Below are 23,230 nucleotides of genomic sequence, written 5' to 3' on the forward strand. Positions count from 1 at the left end.
CTGCCTTATTCTCTTCCCCAAATAAAGGGAGTATCCAGGCCAGGTAGTCAGTTGCCATTCATTAAGCCCCCTCAATGTGGTCTCTTGATCTCTTGACATCTGGGCTCTTAGGCAGAAAGGTCTTTCTTCTCTGCTTCTTGTTTCAGTATGGGAAGGGCTTCCCCCACCACACGGGATCTTTCTTTCCGACTCTCCCTGTCTCATCTCCTTCCTTTCTCCATCCCCATTTCCATCCTGTACCAGTCACCAGGTGTGTGAATCAGGCCCAAGGTTCTAAGTGGACAAGCTTCTCTAACCAGGTTACCAGGAGCTCTGAATTGTATGAGATAACTGACTCTTGAATAACTTCATTAAGGAGATACTCTGCTCCTATTTGTTTGGTGATCCCTAAATCTCTTCTCTATAGCTTAGTACACAGAACAGAGGAAGGAAGTATCCTAGCCTCTCCATTTTGAACTTCTCACACTGGCTCACCAGGTCAGCCCTCTCTCCCAAGCCTTCCTGGACACCTTAATTATCTTCAATCACTCTGGAATTTAACTACTGCCAACATCTCTCATCCATCCATTCAACGGTCACTTGAGTATTCACTTAGTGTCCAGCTCTGTAAAACACGCTAACAATTTAGCAGCAAACAAAACAGATATGGTCTCTGATTTTACAAATTCACAGCTTAGTTTGGCCAATAGATAGTAAATACATAATCACATGGAAAATGAATCACTTTTGATACTTCCTGTGAGAGAAAAGTTGTGTGAGCAGGACATCATGAACAGGACAATTTTAACCTGCTCAGTGGAACCAGGGAAGGCTTCCTTTGGAAAAACAGCACTTAGAGTGAGATAGGCATTACCCAGACTGAGAGCAGGGGAAAGACCTTGAGTTTGGAGAGAATTTGAGTGAGAGAGAAACAACAGTTGAGGCTGGAGAGCTATATCCTAGAGGACCTTGTGGACCTTTAGAACTTAATCTTAAAAGCTACGGAAAATCCTTGAAGAATTTTAAGCAGGAGAGGGACACAATCAGTTTTATGTTCATAAAGTTCACCTTAGCTGCCATGGGATGAGGAGATTGCAGAGAGACTACTGAGAGACTGGTTCAGAGGCCACTGATTGCCCTACTGTAGGAGCAGTGACCGTGGAGAAAAGTAGATGGATTCAAGACACAGTCTAGAGACAATCAACAAAGCTAAGAAAATGAAGAGATGCAGAGGACAAGGAAAAGGAGACCGATAAAGACAATTCCCAAATTTCTGATTTGAGCAACAGCATGGATGGAGGCATGCTCTTTAGAAATGGGAAACACTGCCGAAGGAGCACACTTAGGACCCCTGAAGAGGATCAGGAACCTCTTTCTAGATGAACTGAGTTTTGGGAGCCAGCCACAGGAGCTGTCAGCAGAAGTCTGAGATAAAGATGAATGAGATGAAGATAGAAAATTTGAATTTATCAACATGGAATCTCGAGTGGCTCAGTGGTAAAGAATCTGCCTGCAATGCAGGAGACATGGGTTCAATCAATCCCTGGGTGAGGAAGATCTGTTGGAGAAGAAAATGGCAACCCACTCCAGTACTCTTGCCTGGGAAATCCCATGGACAGAATAGTCTGGCATCTCTAGTCCATAGGGCTGTAAGAGTCGGATATAACTGAGTGACTGACTGAGTGACTGTAAGGTGATATTTAAAGACCTGTGAGTGAGGATGTCTCTAGGGAGAGTGAAAATGGAGAAGAGACTGAAGGAGTGAGATGTGGTTACCAACAGAATTAACTATTATTAACTGTCACTGGGGAGGGCTTGGTTTTGAGTTTCTAAAGAATAATGGGCAGATGTTATTTCCATTAAAATGATGAGATTAGGATGTAGGGGAAGGGAGGATGCTTATGACTTGGTCACCTCAGCAGCTACCATCTGAAATTCATCCACAAAAGTACAGCACACTGGGATGTAAGGAGCCTTGCTAAATGTGAATAGAGAAATACTCTGTTGGGTGTGTGTTATTTACTTCTGGGTATTAGGTTTTTCTCTCCATGAGTGCCCCCTGTTAACCAAGTGAAATCTTCATGCAAGGAGCCAGAGAGTAGTGATCAAATCCTACAATTCAGAAGCTTTAGGAAATTCAACAGTTCATCACAAAAGGAAGAGTCAAATTCCAAACAGTATACCAGTCCTGAGGTTGGTTTTGGGGCAACAACTGAAGTCTTTGTTTCAAAAACCTTCAAGTCTATGATGTTTTCTGAAACTTTTCAGAAATCTGACCAAGGTTACTCAAAACTTCACATCAAGAGCCAGTGGGTCTTTGTCATTCAGCTTGTTTCAATTATGCCAACTTTAATATGTACCAATTCCTGTTCTCTTTTTTCTTTTTTTTTTCTCTATGACTCTTATAAATGATGTCCAACTCACCACAGGTCAAGCACAAGGAAAAGAGGTCTCAGTGTGAGAAGAAATATGTGACAGGTGGTGAAGCAGGGCTCCAGCAAGGGGATAAAATAGAATAAAACTAATTTCAACTTTTCCCACAGTGCTTAGAAAACATCACCTTGTAAGCCAAATTCGGGTGTAATCATGGAAAGCAGTTCATAGCACAGAATATACCTAAAAATCAATTCACTGAAGGTTTCAGGACAACCATCCATCTCCCATTTACTCTTTACTTTTATTTTTAATGACCGCAAAGAATCAGAGTTGGTAGAAAAATACACCCAGCTTTTTGCTGTCCATGGGGGCTAATGTTAAGACATATTCTATACCAGTGATTCTAAAGTTTAAAATTCAGAAGAATTGCCTGGAGCATTTATTAAAATACCTTCACGGGCTCCATCCCTGGAGGTTCTAATGTGGTAGATCAGCATGGAGCCTGTGAACTTGTACTTCTAACATGTTCACAGCTGATGCCAATACTGCTGCGCCTTGGTCCATATTTTGAGAACCACTTCTTACCCAATTTCCCAGAGGTATCAGCGGACTGAGTCCCAGATGCTCACAGTGGTAACCTGCTCAATCAAACGCTCGTTCTCGACTTCTTTTCCTTCTCTGTTAGATGTACCTATTTCTCTATCTGTGTTTTTAGGCATCATCTCCATAATAAACTGCTTGTACTCAAATCCTAGGCTCAGCATCTGCTTCTGGGTCTAATACAAACAAAGACAAAAGCAGAGTCATAGGGCAAATAAGCAGAAAGAAAAAAAAATATCAGAATCATCTTAACAGGATGGCTACCTCTGTTGCTGACTCAGGGGTCCTGAAACTTTCCGGGGGCAGGGGGTGCATTGCCTTTGTACACCTTACTCCAGAAAATTGAGGAAGTAGCAGTGACATATGTACACTACCATGTGTAAAATGTATAGCTAGTAGGAAGCTTCTGTATAACACAGGGAAGCCAGCCTGGCCCTCTGTGATGGCCTAGAGGGGTATGGTGGGAGGGAAGGGGTAGGGAGGCTCAAGAGGAGGGGATATATGTATACTTATGGCTGACTCACATTGTTGTACAGCAGAAACCAACACAACATTGAAAAGCTATTATCCTCCAATTACAAAATAAATGAATAAAGTCTCAGAATAAAGTATAAGATGGATCCAGTCTTGGGCACCTGCCTGCTTGGGTAATGTCCAAGTTTAAAACCTTGAAATAATTTTAGGTTCCCCACTCACCATTTACCTTTCTCATCCAATTAACTGTCAACTTCTTGCCCTTTCCAACCTCATTTCAAAGATGTCTCGTCATCCATATCACCTATGTCCAGGTCAGACCTTCATTCATTTTCATCTTAACAGACAAGGGTCAAGTGACTGCTCCTCTTGTGCTTAGTCAGCTTCCTCTTCTTTGCATCCTTCCTGTCTGAAAGGCAGTGAGTCTTTCAGAGATCTGGGGATGGTTGGTCCAATAGAGGGAACAGCAAGACTGAAATCACCTTCTTGTCCTGCACACTCTGCCCAGCTTCGAGGTCTAGCGCCCCTTGGGAAGCCCCTTATTGATGCTAGAGTGAGATTTATAGAATACAATGATGACCATCCTTTAAATCCTTCAAATGGTTCTTCAGGTAAAGGTCAAGGTCAAAAAAAGCTTTCTATGATCAAGTTCCTGGTTACTTCCCCAGCCTAATTTCTTCTTTCTTCAAAACGTACATTCTACGCTTAAGCCATATCAATTTGCTTTCATTTCCCTAAACAGATGTTCTCTTTCACCCTTATGCTTCAGACTGCATGCCTGGAATTCATTTATTTAACAAATATTTCTTAAACTCCAGCTCTGTGCCCTGCTCTGTTCTAGAATTTAGAGAGTAGTTATATAGCTGTGAATGAACTTTAGAAATATTCCATCCTCCTGGAGCCTACCTTCCAGCGGACAATAAACATTATCAATAAGCAAAATGTCAGAAGGTGACATACTCCCAGGAGAAACATAAAACAAGGAGATAGGTTGTGAAAGAATGAAAAGTTCAGTTTTACACAGGATATGGGTTCAGTTCAGTCACTCAGTTGTGTCTGACTCTGCAACCCCATGGACTGCAGGATGTGGGTACAACGACTTAATGAGAAAGAAGAAAATTTGAGCAAAGTCCCACTGGAGGGAGGCAGTGAGTCTTTCAGAGATCTGGGGATGGTTGGTTCAGTAGAGAGAACAGGAAGGCTGAAAACACCCCCTTGTCTTGCTCATTCTGCCCAGCTTCTAGATCTTCCTCCTTCAGGACTCCTACTGGGTTTCTCCCATTAGAGAGCCTTCGCTGATTTTCACTGTCTGCCCTCAATCAAGGATCCCGTCTTGATGCTCTCAGAGCTTCCAAGCATATTATGATGGCATTGAAATACTGGTGACAATAAATTTCCATTAACATGTGTAAAGTGCTCACTGCACACCAGGCACTCCGCTGATATCGTTCTTGGATGATTTCCTTTCAATTCTTACCAACCCCATAAAAAGATACATATTTATATTACCTCATTTTACAAAGAAAAAAATGGATACAGAGAGATTATTAACTTCTTTCAAATCACCATGAATTCTATTAATAATCTTAGCTCTGAGAACCCTTGTATAACAGAGACTCTGTGCCCCTCATATTTGTATGCCCCATAACTGGTTGGCTCTAAAAAAATGGCTTCTATCTTGATGCTTTGAATAGATCTTCATACTTTGTTTTATAAAATGGTAACATCCTCTGTATCTTACCAAGTCATGCAGAAATGGCCAGATGAATTTGGTCAACTTTGGTGAGCACATTTTCTGAGAGTCTGACTCAAAAGGGAAATTCATGTGGTGACACTCTGGGATTACCTCTTAAAGAAAGGCTGGTAGCTTTCAGAGAAGTTGCAATGCAAAGCTGGTTTGGTTGCCAATTGGGAGAGACCTCCTCAATGTATTAGGACTCAGACTAAGGAAACCAAAGGTAATTTCAATTATGAGTTCCAAGTGGAAGGTCATTTGGACAGATGTTCTGAATTGCAGATGTTAATACATTATTGGGCTTCCCTGGTGGCTCAGATGGTAAAGAATTCACCTGCAATGAGGGAGACCTGGGTTTGATCCCTGACTTGGGAAGATCCCCTGGAGGAAGGCAAGGTAAGCCACTCCAATATTCTTGCCTGGAGAATCCCCTTTAGCAGCTCCAAGGAGTTATTTATATACTAATAAACAGTTCTCCCAAGCCAACCCATGTAGGCTCCATGTGTCTAGTATTTCTAAAGTTCTGCCAACCACCCTGCCATTCTTCAGCTCCAGAATTGTTCTAAATGTCTCTCCAGCCCAGAGTTTCTCAATCGAGGGTAATTTTGCTCCTTAGGGGACATTTGGCAATGTCAAAGACATTTTTGAGTTCTCATGATTGATGGAGGTGGGGTACAATTGGTATATAGTGGGCAGACGCAAGGTCTCTGTGAAAAATCCTACAATGCATAGGACAGCCCCTTAATGAAAAGAAATTATCCCGTCCCAAACGTTAAGAATGCCACAGTCCCATCTTGTTGCCATATACAAACCCTAGTGTCCCTCTTTGATTTCTATCTAATATGTCAGGAATCCAGTGATACATCAAGCATGGTCCCTGTGGTTTACTGTGGAGAATCCTTGTTGCATTAAAAAAAAAATTCCCTGATATCATATTGGGATGAATCATTGGAATAAAAATGCCCTCCAAGCCCATCCATGAGAGGAACACTTCAGTTCAGTTCAGTCGCTCAGTCGTGTCCGACTCTTTGTGACCCCATGAATCGCAGCACGCCAGGCCTCCCTGTCCATCACCAACTCCCGGAGTTCACTCAGACTCATGGCCATTGAGTCAGTAATGCCATCCAGCCATCTCATCCTCTGTCGTCCCCTTCTCCTCTTGCCCCCAATCCCTCCCAGCATCAGAGTCTTTCCCAATGAGTCAACTCTTCGTATGAGGTGGCCAAAGTACTGGAGTTTCAGCTTTAGCATCATTCCTTCCAAAGAAATCCCAGGGCTGATCTCCTTCAGAATGGACTGGTTGGATCTCCTTGCAGTCCAAGAGGAACACTTACTCGTCTTTAAAGCTCCAAAGTATCACTTCCAATATGACGACTTCCCTGACACCCCATAGGTAGAATGGACTACCCTTTCCTCTGCACCCCAAACATAACTTACACCTATTAGTTACATGCCTGTGTCCTTTACAACATCACCATTAGCTCCTCGTTGGAGCACAGAGACCACATTAAATGTTTAAACACCCAAGCCCCCAGTACAGCACCTGGTCCTTAGCAGGTACTCAGTACAAGTGTTTGAAATGAAAGCCGTTTCAAGGGAAATGGTCCCAGCGATCGTTTCACATTCAGCTACTCTAACTTGCACTGTGAATGTGGCTTCTTCTCCAGTTTCCAAATAGGACAGAAACCAAGCAAACCACACAGTCCATTCCTCTGCCCTCGGCCTCACAGCACAACAACGGGGTTCAAGTCCAGGAGCCATACTCCCGTGTCCTTAAAACAGCATTATGAAGTCTGGGAATGGTGGGAAAGGATGATAAAAATAGGCTGCTTAAAAATCAAGCATTTTTGCACAGAAAGGGGATGAAAACAGCCTCTGGCACCTTCCTGTGAGTAACAGAAGTTTCTATTTTAAAAGAAAGGCAGTCAAATAAGAAGCAACTTTATCACAATGCTGCTTCCCCAGATTTCTTGGCCAAGGCAATGCATCAGCCTGTATCAGGCTCTTGGCATTCCATGATGGATCTAGCTCCAGTGATGATTCATAGCGGCCATGTGAGGAACGAAGGATTTCAGAGGAACTCAACCCATTTTTTTTTTAAATGCAGCCCAATAAAAGGCCCAGCTCTGTCAGTCATTCATACAGCACTCAACTTCCCTCCCCAGTAAATAACAAGGTGAGTGATGAGCCTCGCCAAAGGCATGGGCTTCTAGTCTGCTCTCAAGTAGCTAAGGATGTTCAAATCTCCCAAAAGTTTCATGAACACAGTGAAGAAGCTGGGTCCTCATCTTTGTCCTCCTCCTTAAACTTTCTTTGGCTTTGAACCATCTATGTAGGTTCTGAATGACCTTCATGTTGAGGAATTAAAAAATAATTCCCCTTACATCATTTTGACTTCCACATATTACAAGGCTGAGATGCCAAAATGTTTATGTTTGCATTAAGTTAGGGTTTTTATCACCGTCTGCTCTTGACAGGATCTGAGAAACAATGCTAACCATTTAAGAAGAAAACAGACCAGAGTTCATCTGAAGGAAACAGAAGGGGTAAGTGTTACTTGTAGCCTGAATGAAGTCGATTATCATTCTTGGGCAAAATGTTGGCTTCAAAGTTTTCCTGAAGCTAAGCCAGAAAAAGGAACAGATTGCAAGTGCATGCAAGTCAGCGCTGAGGAATTCAAATATTGAGAAGCTGGGAGGAGGGTTTTAGCATCTTTTTCCTTTTTATTTTTTTTAAATAGTCTTATTTTTTGGTCACATTATGTGGCATGTGGAATTTTAGTTCTCCAGCCAGGGATTGAACCCACATCTCCTACATTGGAATCATGGAGTCTTAACAACTAGACCACCAGGTAAGTCCCAGCATCTCTTTTCTGAGAGAGCTTCACGGGCAGTGAGAGGACTCCCCCATCCAGCCTGGGACTGAGAGGGCCCACGGGCACAAAGCTTCAGGGGCTGACAGGATGAAGTCACCCCTGGGACTTTCCTGATGATGGTGGGTGATGCCAAACACCTCTGAATGTCTATCCATGTGATCAAGGGCACAGCATCAAGAGAGTAATACTAGAACCCAAAACTCAGGGCTTCTCAGCAGGATGAGCAGAGCACTCTTTAAGTCCATTGTGTTTGATTTCCAAAAGCAGTCCCATCACAGGATTTCTCAAATTCAGATAATTCCCTTAAACAGTGATGTCCTAGTTTCTATTACCAATAGCTGCCACTCACAAAACATTTCTCATAGGTAAGTTCAGTTCAGTCGCTCAGTCGTGTCTGACTCTTTGTGACCCCATGAACCACAGAATGCCAGGCCTCCCTATCCATCACCATCTCCCAGAGTCTACCCAAACCCATGTCCATTGAGTTGGTGATGCCACCCAACCATCTCATCCTCTGTCATCCCCTTCTCCTCCTGCCCTCAATCTTTCCCAGCATCAGGGTTTTTTCAAATGAGTCAGTTCTTCACATCAGGTGGCCAAAGTATTGGAGTTTCAGCTTCAACATCAATCCTACCAATGAACACCCAGGACTGATCTCCTTTAGGATGGACTGGTTGGATCTCCTTGCAGTCCAAGGGACTCTCAAGAGTCTTCTCCAACACCACAGTTCAAAAGCATCAGTTCTTCGGCGCTCGGCTTTCCTTATAGTCCAACTCTCACATCCATACATGACCACTGGAAAAACCATAGCCTTGACTAGACAGACCTTTGTTGACATAGTCAGATGTTGTACTAAATTAATACCGATACTAGAAATATGACATTTATTGCATACACACACTACCATGTGTAAGACAGATATCTTTTGGGAACCTGAAGTATTATAGCACAGGGGGTTCATCTTGGTGCTCTGTGGTAACCTAAATGGATGGTGTAGGGGAGTGGGAGGGAGGTCCAAGAGGGAGGAGATATTTGTATTGTTCATTCACTAAGTCGTGTCTAACTCTTCTGTGACCCCATGGACTGTAGCCCACCAGGCTCCTCTTCCATGGGATTCTCCAGGCAACAATACTGGAGTGGGTTGCCATTTCCTTCTCCATATATATGTATACATATAGCTGATTCACTTCATTGTATAGCAGAAACCAATACACTGTAAAACAACTATTGCAGCATGCATGCTTAGTCAGGAACACTGGAGTGGGTTGACATTTCCTCCTACAGGGGAACTTCCTGACCCAGGGATCAAACCTGCAGGCAGATTCTTTACCACTGAGCCATCTGAGAATTCAAAGCAACTATTCTGTTGTTCAGTCACTCAGTCCTGTCTAACTCTTTGAGACCTCATGGATTGCAGCACGCCAGGCTTCCCTGTCCTTCGCCATCTCCTGGAGCTTACTCAAACTCATGCCCACTGAGTCGGTGATGCCATCCAACCATCTCATCCTCTGTCACCCTGTTCTCCATTTACCTTCAATCTTTCCCAGCATCAGGTGGCCAAAGTATTGGAGCTTCAGCTTCAGGATCAGTCCTTCCAATGAATAATCAGGATTGATTTCCTTTAGAATTTACTGATTTGATCTCCTCACAGTCCATGGGACCCTTCTCCAAAACCACATTTCAAAAGAATCAATTCTTCACTGTTCAGCCTTCTTTATGGTCCAACTCTCACATCCATTGGAGAAGGAAATGGCAACCCACTTCAGTATTCTTGCCTGGAGAATCCCATGGACAGAGGAGCCCAGTGGGCAACAGGCCACAGGGTCGCAAAGAGTCAGACACAACTGAAGCGACTGAGCACATACACGACTACTGGAAACACCGTAGTTTGTCTAGACGGACCTTTGTCAGCAAAGTAATGTCTCTGCTTTTTAACATTCTGTCTAGGTTGGTCATAGCTTTTCTTCCAAGGGGCAAGCGTCTTTTAATTTCATGGTTGCAGTCACCATCTGCAGTGATTTTGGGGCCCAAGAAAATAAAGTCTCTCACTGTTTCCACTGTTTCCCCATCTATTTGCCAAGAAGTGATGGAACCAGATGCCATGATCTTTGTTTTTTGAATGTTGAGTTTTAATCCAGCTTTTTCACTCTCCTCTTTCACTTTCATCAAGAGGCTTTTGAGTCCCTCTTCACTTTCTGCCATAGGGGTGTCATCTGCATATCTGAGGTTATTGACATTTCTCCCAGCAATTTTGATTCCAGCTTGTGCTTCATCCAGCCTGGCATTTCGCATGATGAACTCTGCATATAAGTTAAATAAGCCAGGTGACAATATACAGCCTTGACGTACTCCTTTCCCAATTTGGAACCAGTCCATTTTTCCATGTCTGGTTCTAATTGTTGCTTTTTGACCTGCATACAGATTTCTCAGGAAGCAGGTAAGGTAGTCTGGTATTCCCATCTCTTTAAAAAAATTTCTGCAGTTTGTTGTGATCCATATAGTCAAAGGCTTTAGTATAGTCAATGAAGCAGAAGTAGATGTTTTTCTGGAATTCTCTTGCTTTTTCCATGACCCAACGGATGTTGGCAATGTGATCTCTGGTTCCTCTGCCTTTTCTAAATCCAGCTTGAACATCTAGAAGTTCTCCGTTCATGTACTGTTGAAGCCCAGCTTGGAGAATTTTGAGCATTACTTTGCTAGCGTGTGAAATGAGTGCAATTGTGCGGTACTTTGAACATTCTTTGGCATTGCCTTTCTTTGGGATTACAATGAAAACTGATCTTTTCCAGTATTGTAGCAAAAGCAGCTAAACCCCAATTTTAAAAACACGCCAATTAAAAACAAAAGAATTTATGGGTGCCAGACACTGTTCCATGCTTTTGTGTACTTTAGAGTATTCAATCCTCTCAACAACTCCATGGAGTAAGTACTCTGATCCCAATCTTACAAGTGAAGATGCTGAGGCATAGAGGCCCCATTAATGGGGTTTTTCCAGTAGTCATGTACAGATGTGAGAACTGGACTATAAAGAAGGCTGAGCACCAAAGAATTGATGCTTTTGAACTGTATTGCTGAACACTCGAGACTCCCTTGGACAGCAAGGATATCTAACCAGTCAATCCTAAAGGAGATCAACACTGAACATTCATTGGAAGGACTGATGCTGAAGCTCCAATACGTTGGTCACCTGATGCCAGGAGCCAACTCATTGGAAAAGACCCAATGCTGAGAAAGATTGAAGGCAAAAGGTGAAGAGGGTGACAGAGGATGAGATAGTTAGATAGCATCACCGACTCAATGGACATGCACTTGAACAAACTCTGGGAGACAGTGAAGGACAGGGAAGCCTGCATGCTGCAGTCCATGGGGTCACAAAGAGTCAGACACGACTCAGAAACTGAACAACAAACAATTCACATACCACACAATTCACCATTTAAAGTGTGCATCAGTGGCTAATGGGATATTCATAGAGATACACAACTATAACAAATGTTAGAACATCTTCTCTACTCCAGAAAGAAGTCCTATATCATTTAGCTGTCACCTCCCAATTTCCCCCTTTCTTCTCAGCTCTAGGCAATCACTAATCTACTTTTTGTCTCTATAGATTTTCCCCTTCTGGGCATTATATAATAGACAGTCTTTTTTGACTGGCTCCTTTCACTTGGTATCATATTTTCAAGGTTCATCCATGTAGTAGCATGTACGATTACTTCATTTCATTTTTCAAGTAGGTGACAGTCTTAACCAGTCCAGTGTGCTCCTCTCTGGTTCTTACTTTGAACACAAGACCACTGAAGCTCAGAGAAATGAAATAGTTGCCCACGGTCACACAGACAACCAAAGACACATCTGGCATCTGCTGATCCCAAACTATGCTCTCAAAAGTACTGTCCTGCCTGCAAAGCACGTCTCTCCTAGGAGAAGTTACCTACACAGGGAAAAGGAAACTTGGGTGTTTTGGTAACTTTCTCCTTACTGAAATGAAAGGCAATAAAGTAATGGTTGAAAAAAAGGACTTTAGAATTAAGCTCAGAACCAAGCTGTGTGACTTTGGACAAATCACTTAACCTTTCTATGTCTTGATTTCCACATCTGTAAGAGAAAAATAATGACATCTACTTCTTAGAGTTGAGAGATAATAAATGTATGTAGCATTATCCAGTCCAAGTTCCCATAAGTGTTAGGGAACCATTGACTGAAACCACCCGCCCTGGCCAGGCAGAATAATCGCCACTTGCATGCATTGTCTCACAACAAGAGGACCCAAACAGGGAACGCAGAACTGATAAACTACCACCAGCCAGGAGAATCTGGGAGGGGTCAAAAGAAGGGAGGAGACATCAACCCATAATATTGTCCTAGGGCTTCCCAGGTGGCACAGTGGTAAAGAACTTGTCTGCCAATGCAGAAGCTGTAAGGGACATGGGTTAGATCCCTGGGTCAGTAAGATCCCCTGGAGAAGGAAATGGTAACCCCCTCCAGTAATTCTTGCCAGGAGAATCCCATGGACAGAGGAGCCTGGCAGGCTACAGTCCATGGGGTCACAAAGAGTCAGACATGACTGAAGCGACTTAGCATACACACACCAACTTCTCAGAAATTCTTGTGCTAGAAATCATCTGACAAAGAGATGTGTGTGCCACCAGGAAGAGCCTTGAATGGGACAAAATATGGGCATAAGCAAGATGATTGGCCAGAGACAACTTGGAAAGCTAACCATGTGGCTATAAAACCCAAGACTGAGAGCCACATGGCAGCTCCGTTCTCCTGGCTTCCCTTGCCCTGGTGCTCTCCACCTTCCCAATAAAATCTCTTGCTGTGTCACCATGTGTGTCTCCTTGAACAATTCATTTCAGTGTGTTGGACAAGAGTCTGTTCTCAAGCCCTGGAATGGGTTCCCCTTCCGGTAATATAAGGGCTTAATCAATAATACCATTCTTTAGAGTACTGTGTATTGAGGCAGATCTATGACAAAGAAGGAGGTTCAGTTGGAGGGAAAAAGGTGAAAGCAACACAGTTTTGATTGTGTGGGAATGTTACAGCTGTTTTCAGGTTTCTAGCTCTAGGAGAAATCAGAAACATGGAACATTTGCCGTACTTCCTCTATACAAAGAAATCTGGGGAGAACCCCAAGGGAAGGCTGCTTCATCTTTCTCTTCCTTCAGCCCACCCGTGGGTACCCCACTTGCTTTCTGCACATTTTCACTCCTAAACCACTTGATGCCAAAGAATTCAAAAGCTTTTGGTGGAAGTTGAGACTTCTGTATATTCCCTGGGAAGCATAAGAGGGTGAAACAGTAATCTTACTACGAGCATGCCAATTACACATTCAACCAAATTTACTTCTGCATTCCTCCTTCATGCAATTAAAGAACATAAGTATTAGGTTCAGAATTCACAGTAGGTTTCTAAGTTTTGAAATGAAATTATTTTTAATTAATTGAAAACTGTCTTTCTCAAAAGTAATGCAAACCTATTTTTAAGATCTTACTAGTAGGCCAAGTATCAATTTGGAAACTGCAGACATAAAAAAAAAGGATATGAAAAAAGGTAACAATTAAAACATGCTCTTTTTAAGAGAGGAGAGGAAGGGGAGGCTAATTAATACTACTAGCTATAAAAGAGAAAGTTGTTTCAATCACTAAATGGATTTTTTCCCTCTTGCAAATAAAGTCTTTTATCCATTTATTCAGGTAATGCACACCTATTGGTAAAATACAATGGTTCTTCTGCTGGTTTCAGAGAATTCATTCCTTGTCAATAAAAAAATTTTTTTTTTAAAAACTTGTTCATCCAGGGTGAACAGCGGGGAGGTGAGCAGATCTGAGGATGTTTTTAGATGGTTCAATTCAGACTCACGAAACTGCACATATTAGACCTAACTCATTGATCCACCCAGCCCTGGACTCCTTGTACATTCATCTAAAATATTTATATTTTGGAAAATGAAGGGTGAGGGAAGTATCACATTAGCAAAGCCTGCTTGGCATCTTCCAGGGGTATTTGAAGATTGTGAGTGCATCAATCCAAAGAATAATTCATAAGAATCAGTTACAATGAAGAATAGAAGCTAGTGGATAGACAATCTGCTCTGAATTCAGAATTTTGGTTGTAAATTCTTACATCTCACTGTTTTTGCTTTTAGTGAACCTTACTTTGGTGGCCACCAATGAACCATGAATGATGTCATCCACGACTGGTGTCATTCCCTCCTTCTTCCACCTCTTCAACTTCCTAGCCTTGGTCATGCAATTGGCTTTGGCCAATGCGATATTAGCAAGATTGGTGAAAGGAGAGGTTTGTCCCCTTGGAATGTGTGCTTTGGGGATACACCTTCTCAAAACCCAGTCACCATGCTGTGAGAAGACCAAATTAACCACATGAGGAGAATGGAGGTCCTCACCGAGAGTCCCAGTCAAGCTCCCACCAACAGCCAACATCAACTCACTAGTGAACCATCTTGGAAGAAAATCCTCTAGCCTCACTTGAACCTCTCCAGATGAGCCATGGCAGCCAATGTGACACAGAGCAGAGATGAGCTGATCCTGCTAAATCCTGTCCAAATTGCAGAATAATGAATAAATCAATAAATGTCATTTTAAATCACTGTTTTGGGGTATTTTGTTATGCAGCTTTAGAAAACCAAAACAGGAGTTTGAACCTAGAACCCAGCAAAGATGTGAACTCTGCTTTTCCAGTCCAATATCCACTTTTCTGAACCATCAAGAGGAAGATAGCCTGCCTCTTCCTCTCCAATGAGAGTCTGAGAAGGCTGGCTCAGGCAGTGCTATCCCCCAAAAGGGTACTTTTTAATCACAACAGCAAAAGCATCATTTATTGAGCTCTTTCTAAATGCCAGGGACTGTGCCAGGGCTGTATATATATATATATATATATATGTGTGTGTGTGTGTGTGTGTGTGTGTGTGTGTGTGTGTGTGTGTATAGGTATTTAGCATATTGGGCTTCACAGGTGGCTCAGCAGTAAATCTCCTACTTGCAATGCAGGAGATTCAGCTTCAATCCCTGGGTCAGAAAGATCCCCTGGAGGAGGGAATGGCAACCCACTCCAGTATTCTTGCCTAGAGAATCCCATGGACAGAGGACCCTGGCAGGCTACAGCCAATAGGGTCACAATAAGTCGGACATGACTGGAGCGACTGAGCACGCATGCACACACATATAGAATATCATTTTGTCCACGTAACAGCTCTTTGAGAATAGAAATAACAGTACGCAACATATGAGAAAACAGTCTTGGAGAAGTTGAGTCACTTGCCTAAGATGTTCCAGCCAGTAAGTGGTAGAATTAGGCTTCCAACCAGTCCTCTACTGCTGAAACCTCTTCCACCCAGGACATGCTTCCTTCACACCAGGAAGGCATTGTTGACACAACTTCACAGCCTATGCCTTGCATTTCCCTTTTTTCCCTTTGTCTTTATGCATTTTAAAAGATTTATTTTTATCTATTTATTTTTTATCCATTCCACACAGCATGTGGGAGCTTAGCTCCTGGACCAGGGATCGAACCCATGCCCCCTGCAATAGAAGCACGGATTCTTAACCACTGGACCGCCAGGGAAGTCTCATTTATTTATTTTAAATTTTATTTTATTATGGTAAGAGCATTTAACATGAGCTACCCTCTAAACCCAAGTTTAACTACACAAACATTACTGTTGACTATAGATACAATGTTGTACAGTGGCTCTCTGTGGCTCATGAAACTTTACACTGGTAGACTGGGCCTTGTTTTTTGGTAGGTTGTTTCTTTATTGTTGTTGCTGCCAGCAGGGATAAAGGGATCCTATTAATCTTTCCACAGTCTTTAGACATTATCTTCCCAACCTCCCAAGTATACTTTTATTATTTTTGAGATGTAGATGCAAAGCAACGGACAACTTCTCTCTTCTGGGAGGGAAAGGAAAAGGAACCTATTCTCTTCAACACATCATATTTTACAGGATTCTCATCCCTGGTCAACTCCAATCACAACCCACCCACTTCCCCTCCATTGGAGAGCTGGAGTCCCCAGTGAGGAGACGCCCAGCCCTCTATCCTGTCACAGGCATCCTCCCTGATGTTCACAGGTGATGAGGCCAGGAGAAGGCAATGTTCTTACTGGTTGAGGCCTCTTCCCCATATGCCAGTACTCACTCTTGGTGAGGAGCCTAGGTCACGTGACATGTCAAGAATGTGCTGGCATTAAAGTCCCTTATTGTGTCCTTTCTCCTTTTCCCCTTAGAACCACACCTATCATTTGGTTGTGTGTATAACCAGTGCCGCTGAAAGAAAAAAAGAAGTCCCAGAAGAGACTAAAGGAAAATGGAGCCCAGGGTTGGGCTGGTCTTTACCATCTACCACCCCCACATTGGCTTTGAGAAAGCTTTGAGCAGCTGAATTTTTACATTCATGGAGATGTGTTATATATTTACAGATATTAAAAATTATAACTACAAAGATAGAAAGACAGGAAGGAGTGGAGAATGGGGCAGGGTTTTAGGAGGGAGAGTTTGGAGTTCTGCCCAGTGGTTGTAACTTACTACAATACTCCTCTTCAATATGGCACTTCTCCCACTGATGATAAATATTCATTTGTAAGTACACTTACCCTGCTAAATAGTGAACCCTTCAACAAAAGGGATCCCATTTTAGGTAAATCTGCAATTCCATTTTGTACAGCATCAACATATATATTTTTTGAATGACTGAGAATGAATGACCAATTTTTCTTAATTTCTACGGTTCTCCTAGTTGCTGGCATCCTGCCTTGTGTCCAAACTCTTTGTTCTGCCTCTTCAGTTTCTGTGGGCCATAAATCATGACATGACAGGAAGACATTGAGAAAATTGTATTTGGCCAAGATACAGAATCCCAAATCCTTGAATCCTGCCCTCCTACAAATGCCCTCTACAAGGAACTCAAGAAGTACAGAGAATAAAAGTGTAACACAGACATTTTAGTCCATGAGAATTTCACTCCAACATCAATCTCCATCTGTAGTTCCCAGAGCAAAGCTGGACAATGTGAAAGCCTGTCTAGGATAAAGGCAATTCCCTCCTCTTCTTCTCCTGGGCCCATAGCCATGAAGAGGGAAAGCAGATCCACGGAAAATCACGTCAAGGCCAAGCCAAGCCAGAGAGTTAGCATTTGTCCTTGTCAGCTGATCTAGTCATCAACTCCAGGACATTCCTAGAGCAGGGCAATTCCTGAACCTGTAATTCAGGCCTTCCTTCTGCATATGTCTTGAGAAAGAAAGAGAGGAAAGAAGATTCCAGGAGATGCCAGAGGACTCCAGAGAAACTCCTGCCACAGGGGACCCAGGGATCATCCTCTTTGTTAGGAAAGATGTTCCAACCTCTAGCATTGAGGCACAGTAAATGATCTTGACCTTAATCCTTTACCAATATTTCTCCTTGAGGGTAAAATTTGGAACTTGGAGTAGGAGAGAGGCTGTGAACATTCCTAGAAGCCAGACGGCTCTGAAGTTACACCTATCCTGAGACCTGCTACCTGCTTTTGATCCACGGCACATTTGCTCTATAGTTTCTAGCTTTTCTATATGTCCAGTCCCATCCACCTCAACCTTGACTCAACGTGTGAGTCATCCCTCACACCTGGTGTCTTCTGTGGCTCCAGTCTTGGGAAGAGAGAACAGGACCTTTCTGTCGATGAATTCTGGGATCTTCACAGGTTCACTTTCCTTTCTCATGTCTTCCTTGCTGGAGGGTGGATACCAATAAATAAGTGCACACATTCATAAATAATCATCAAATCTATATGCATCCTTTTGTCTTTAGTTGATAATTATGAATTTTGGACCCAGAACGTATTGTTCTCTTAGGCTCTACCTTTTCTGACATCTTATTTACATGGATTTAAAGTATCCTTGAAATCACTTGAAAGTTCTGAAACATTTAAACCTTCAAAGGAAGAGACAAATGTGCCTCTCCCTGCTCCTCACACCCCTCACATTTCAAGCACCTGAGTAAGGACAGATGTTTAAAGGACAGATGTTTAAAGCCTTACTGTGAGGACCTCTCTCCAAAGAGCACTGACTAACAGCCAACAAGACTGAGCATTGAGTTAATACCCAATGTTAAGCAAAGTCAAAAAGCAAATATATCGAGTTTCCCTGGTGGTAAGATGGTTAAGAATTTGCCTTGCAATGTTGGAGACACCAATTTGATCCCTGGTCTGAGAAGATCTCACATACTGAGGGCCAACTAAGCCCATGTGACTCAACTACTGAACCCACACTCTAGAGCCCGGGAGCCACAACTACTGAGCCCACGTGCCACAATTACTAAAGCCCTCGTATCCTAGAACCCATACTCTGCAGTTGAAGCCACTGCAACAAGAAGTTGCACCTCCCTGAAGATGCAACAGCCTCTAGGACATGCAAGCCACTGCAACAAGGAGAAGCACTGCAGCTAGAGAGTAGCCCCTACCCCCCGCAACTAGAGAAAGCCTGTGCACAGCACCAAAGACCCAGTACAGCCACAAACAGATAAATAGAATTTAAAAAATCAAGTACATCAGTTCTTAAAGCACATTTCAAAGGAAGATACAGCCTACTTGATAGCAATCCTGAGCAAAACTTGCCCTGGCGGGTATCTGACAGAGACCATGCTTTGTAAGGCTTCCAAAGTCCTTCGCAGCAGGCAGCTTGGCAGTCCGCAGTCTTGTTGGAGAGAGAGGCCTCCAGGTCTAGGAGCCAAAGCTGAGGAAGGGGAAGGTAGACCACCCACAAGCCAAAACACTATGACACACTTCCCTAACGCTGCAACCACAGTAGCACATTGATCCTGCCTGTAGCCTTCACGGAGCTACATCAGGATTCCCCTGCTACAGCTGAGAAAACACATATGCCTTCTCTCACGCTCAGTGGGTCAGCTTTGCCTTTGCACTCTTGAGACCTGGAATTTCTACCCACTGTCCTCTAAGTCATGAGTGTTTCTTGTTGTTGTTAGTCGCTATGTCGTGTCAACTCTTTGCAACCCCATGGACTATAACCCACCAGGCTCCTATGGCCATGGAATTTCCCAGGCAAGAATGCTGACTCCATACTCATCTCCTAAAAATCCAGGCATTGTTGCAACTAAGAAATAAAGCCCGAGGACCAGTGGATAGGAGGGTAATGGTGCCACTGATGCTTCGAGGCTTTGTACCTGCAGACATCTTGAGTGTCTTACATGCCTCATCATTTGCCTCACCACATCTTCCAAGGATGCTCTCATCCTGTATCATCTAGAACCATTTGAAGGGGAAGTTAAGTGAAAGCTTTTCCGAAGGCCACAGGGTTAAGCTTTTGGTGGTCTTGATTTTCTCCATCAACCCCACTTACCAGATTTACATTTGAACTGTTTCATCCCAGTGGCCACACAGAGGACAGGACACTTAAGTGTGAAATCACAAAATACATCTGCTCTTTCACAAAGCAAAGCAAACTACCTCAGTCACAAAGCTTGTCAGGATGCTAAAACAGTGCTAGAAATGAGAACAGGGGGTTGAGGGAGCCATAGAAAAGGATTTGAGAGATAAGGGTCCCCAAAAGGAAGTGTTATCTCTTGAGATTAGTCCTATAAAGAAAATGTACTTGCCACTAAAGGATGCTTAAGTCACCCACCTTCCACCAATTCCCATGTGTGATGGGTCTGCTGTAACCAGGGAGGGTCAAGATATTCAATTCTGTGAAAAGTAGCTTTTAAGAATAAAATTCAATTCTTGGCATGCGTTGCAATACTTCCTCTGCTCCAAACTTAATGCTGAAGCCACCCACGGTACTCCTGTCTCAGCCAAACACAGTAAAGGAAATAACCCTTCTCACAGAAGGCCCACAAGAATGACATTCAACAAGCAGGGTCAGACAACACTGCAAACAGGCTGAGAAGGTTTCCATGATACAGCACCATTGGGCATGCTTCAGCCAGGCAAGCCAGAGCTGCTGTGTTCCTGCCTTATCTAAGTGCCACTCATAAAGATATTTCCATAAGTGAAAGTGAAAGTCACTCAGTGGTGTCTGACTCTTTGCAACCCCACGGACTATACAGCCCATGGAATTCTCCAGGCCAGAATACTGGAGTAGGTAGCCTTTCCCTTTTCCAGGGGATCTTTCCAACTCAGGGATCGAACCCAGGTCTTCAATATTATGGGCAGAGTCTTTACCAGCTGAGCCACAAGGGAAGCCCAAGAATACTGGAGTGGGTAGCCTATCCCTTCTCCAGGGGATCTTCCTGACCCAAGAATCAAACTGGGGTCTCCTGCATTACAGGCGGATTCTATCCATAGACTGCAGAGAAATAGTCCCTGGCACTTGGAACATCTGACTCTAGGGAAGACAATGCGCAGTTTTTGCCTGGGAATCCAATCCATATAAAATACAGAGTGATGACAACATAGAAAAACCTCTCATACAATCTCTTTATAGTCCATATGCCATTCAGTCGCCCTTGAGTATCTACTTTCCTACATAATTTATTAGTATTTCATATATGAAAGTGAAAGTGTTAGTCACTTGGTTGTGTCCAGCTCTTTGAGAACCCACAGACTGTAGCCTGCCAGGCTCCTCTGTCCATGGAATTGTCTAGGCAAGAATGCCAGAGTGGGTTGCCATACTCTTCTCCAGGGGATCTTCCTGACCCAGGGATTGAAACCAGGTCTCCTGCAATGCAGGCAGATTCTTTACTGTCTGAGCTACCAGGGAAGCCCCATTTCATATATATGATGTCCATATCTTCTTAGCTAGATCAAAATTTGTAAGAGAGCAAAGGCCATCAAGCTCTATATAATAAATTTAAGCTATTAAGACACCTTCTTTCAACATATCTTATGCTTGGCTTCAAATAAAAGACCACCTTCGTTCAATGTTTTGCATTATTTTTTTTGTACTGAGTCCTGAACAATTTGCTGTTACTCATCTCAATCTTCCTTCCTGAGCTATTGATAATTTTCCTGGTTTTAATTTTCTTTTTAAAAAATATTTATTTATTTACTTGGATGTGTTGGGATCTTTGATGTAGGATCAGTAGCAGTGGTGCTTGGGCTTAGTTGCCCCTCAGCTCCCCGACCAGGGATCGAACCTGAGTCCCCTGCATTGCAAGGCAGATTCTTAACCACTGGACCACCAGGGAAGTCCCCTTGTTTTAACCTTCTAAACCTGGTTTTTCACCTCTCCTTGCTCTGTGCATTTAGCTTTGAACTCAAGACCGTCTTTAGCAGTGGGAAACAGCATAGATTTTGAAGACAGGCTTCCTGAATTCAAATCCTCACACTAACATTTACTAACAGTATGACCCTGGGCAGGCCATTCTAATTCTCTAAACCTTAATGTTCTTAACTGAAAAATGGTGCTCATAATGGCACCTACCTCCTAGAATTGCTGAGAAGACAAAATGGTTTATATGCAAAACAAATAAGCAATGCCTGACACTGTAGTACTGCTCAATAAGTGTCAACAGCTGTGAGGCACTTTTTCGGCCACTGCTACGGCCATGTGGATACTTTAGTCAGCCTGGGGCAGTTCATCCTCTCAATGCTGTTCCACTCCCAGGTTCTTTACATCTGATGAGCCAGGCCAGGCTCACTCGAGCAGATAGTGAAGAGGGCATACACTGCTCTTAAATAGACACTCTGTACCTAATGCAGAGTGAGGCATGTCTAAGGGCTTCCCTGGTGGCTCAGATGGTAAAGAATTTGCCTGCAATACAGGAGACCTGGGTTCAATCCCTGGGTTGAAAAGATCCCGTGGAGAAAGGAATGGCAACCCACTCTAGTATTCTTGCCTGGAGAATTCCATCGACAGAGGAGCCTAGTAGTTATAGTCCATGTGGTCACGAAAAGTCAGACATAATTGAGTGACTAACACACACATAACATATGACATTTTTATCCCAGTGATTAATTTCTTGTTGACTTGAGCTTAAATTTAAGTTGAGTTCCATACAGCTTTAGTTAAATTAAATATAACAGGAACTTTTCTCCTTTTTACCTGGTTTCCTATCAGAGAAACATGTGTCTTGCTCCTCACTGCAGAGTAAAGCTCACAAATAAACCATTACATGTCTTACATGTCCACTCTTGGTCTCACACTTGACAACATACCAAGAAAGCAAGATTCATTCAATCAACTAACATTTATTTGCTATGGATCCTGCCTTTAGATAGTTAATACCAATTCTTAAGACAAGACTAACACATATGACACTATCAAAGAACAATACAAAATATAAAATTAACTGCCAAGCCAAGTAAATGGTGTTGATTATAAATACAGAAGTTCTGAAAAGGGCTTATTAGGCAGTGGGTCATCGTAATTCACTTATTTACTCAAAAAAACACTCACTGAGCATTATTTAAGCCTCAAGTTCTATAGTAGGCTTTACCTGGGTGGAGAACATTGTGATCTTTCTTTCTTACAGTCCTGTATGGGATAATAGCCATACGGTTCAGTTCAGTCGGTTCAGTTCAGTCAGTTCAGTTCAGTTGCTCAGTTATGTCCGACTCTTTGCGACCCCATGAATCGCAGCACGCCAGGCCTCCCTGTCCATCACCAACTCCCGGAGTTCGCTCAGACTCATGTCCATCGAGTCAGTGATGCCATCCAGCCATCTCATCCTCTGTCGTCCCCTTCTCCTCCTGCCCCCAATCCCTCCCAGCATCAGAGTCTTTTCCAATGGGTCAACTCTTCTCATGAGGTGGCCAAAGTATTGGAGTTTCAGCCTCAGCATCAGTCCTTCCAAAGATATCCCAGGGCTGATCTCCTTCAGAATGGACTGGTTGGATCTCCTTGCAGTCCAAGGGACTCTCAAGAGTCTTCTCCAATACCACAGTTCAAAAGCATCAATCCTTCAGCGCTCAGCCTTCTTCACAGTCCAACTCTCACATCCATACATGACCACAGGAAAACCCATAGCCTTGACTAGACGGACCTTTGTTGGCAAAGTAATGTCTCTGCTTTGAATATGCTATCTAGGTTGGTCATAACTTTCCTTCCAAGGAATAAGCGTCTTTTAATTTCATGGCTGCAGTCACCATCTGCAGTGATTTTGGAGCCCAAAAAATAACTGTTTCCCCATCTATTTCCCATGAAGTGATGGGACCAGATGCCATGATCTTCGTTTTCTGAACGTTGAGTTTTAAGCCAACTTTTTCACTCTCCTCTTTTACCTTCATCAAGAGGCTTTT

This window comes from Bos mutus, chromosome 14, assembly GCF_027580195.1.
Source record: "Bos mutus isolate GX-2022 chromosome 14, NWIPB_WYAK_1.1, whole genome shotgun sequence".
NCBI classification, from domain to species: Eukaryota; Metazoa; Chordata; class Mammalia; order Artiodactyla; family Bovidae; genus Bos; species Bos mutus.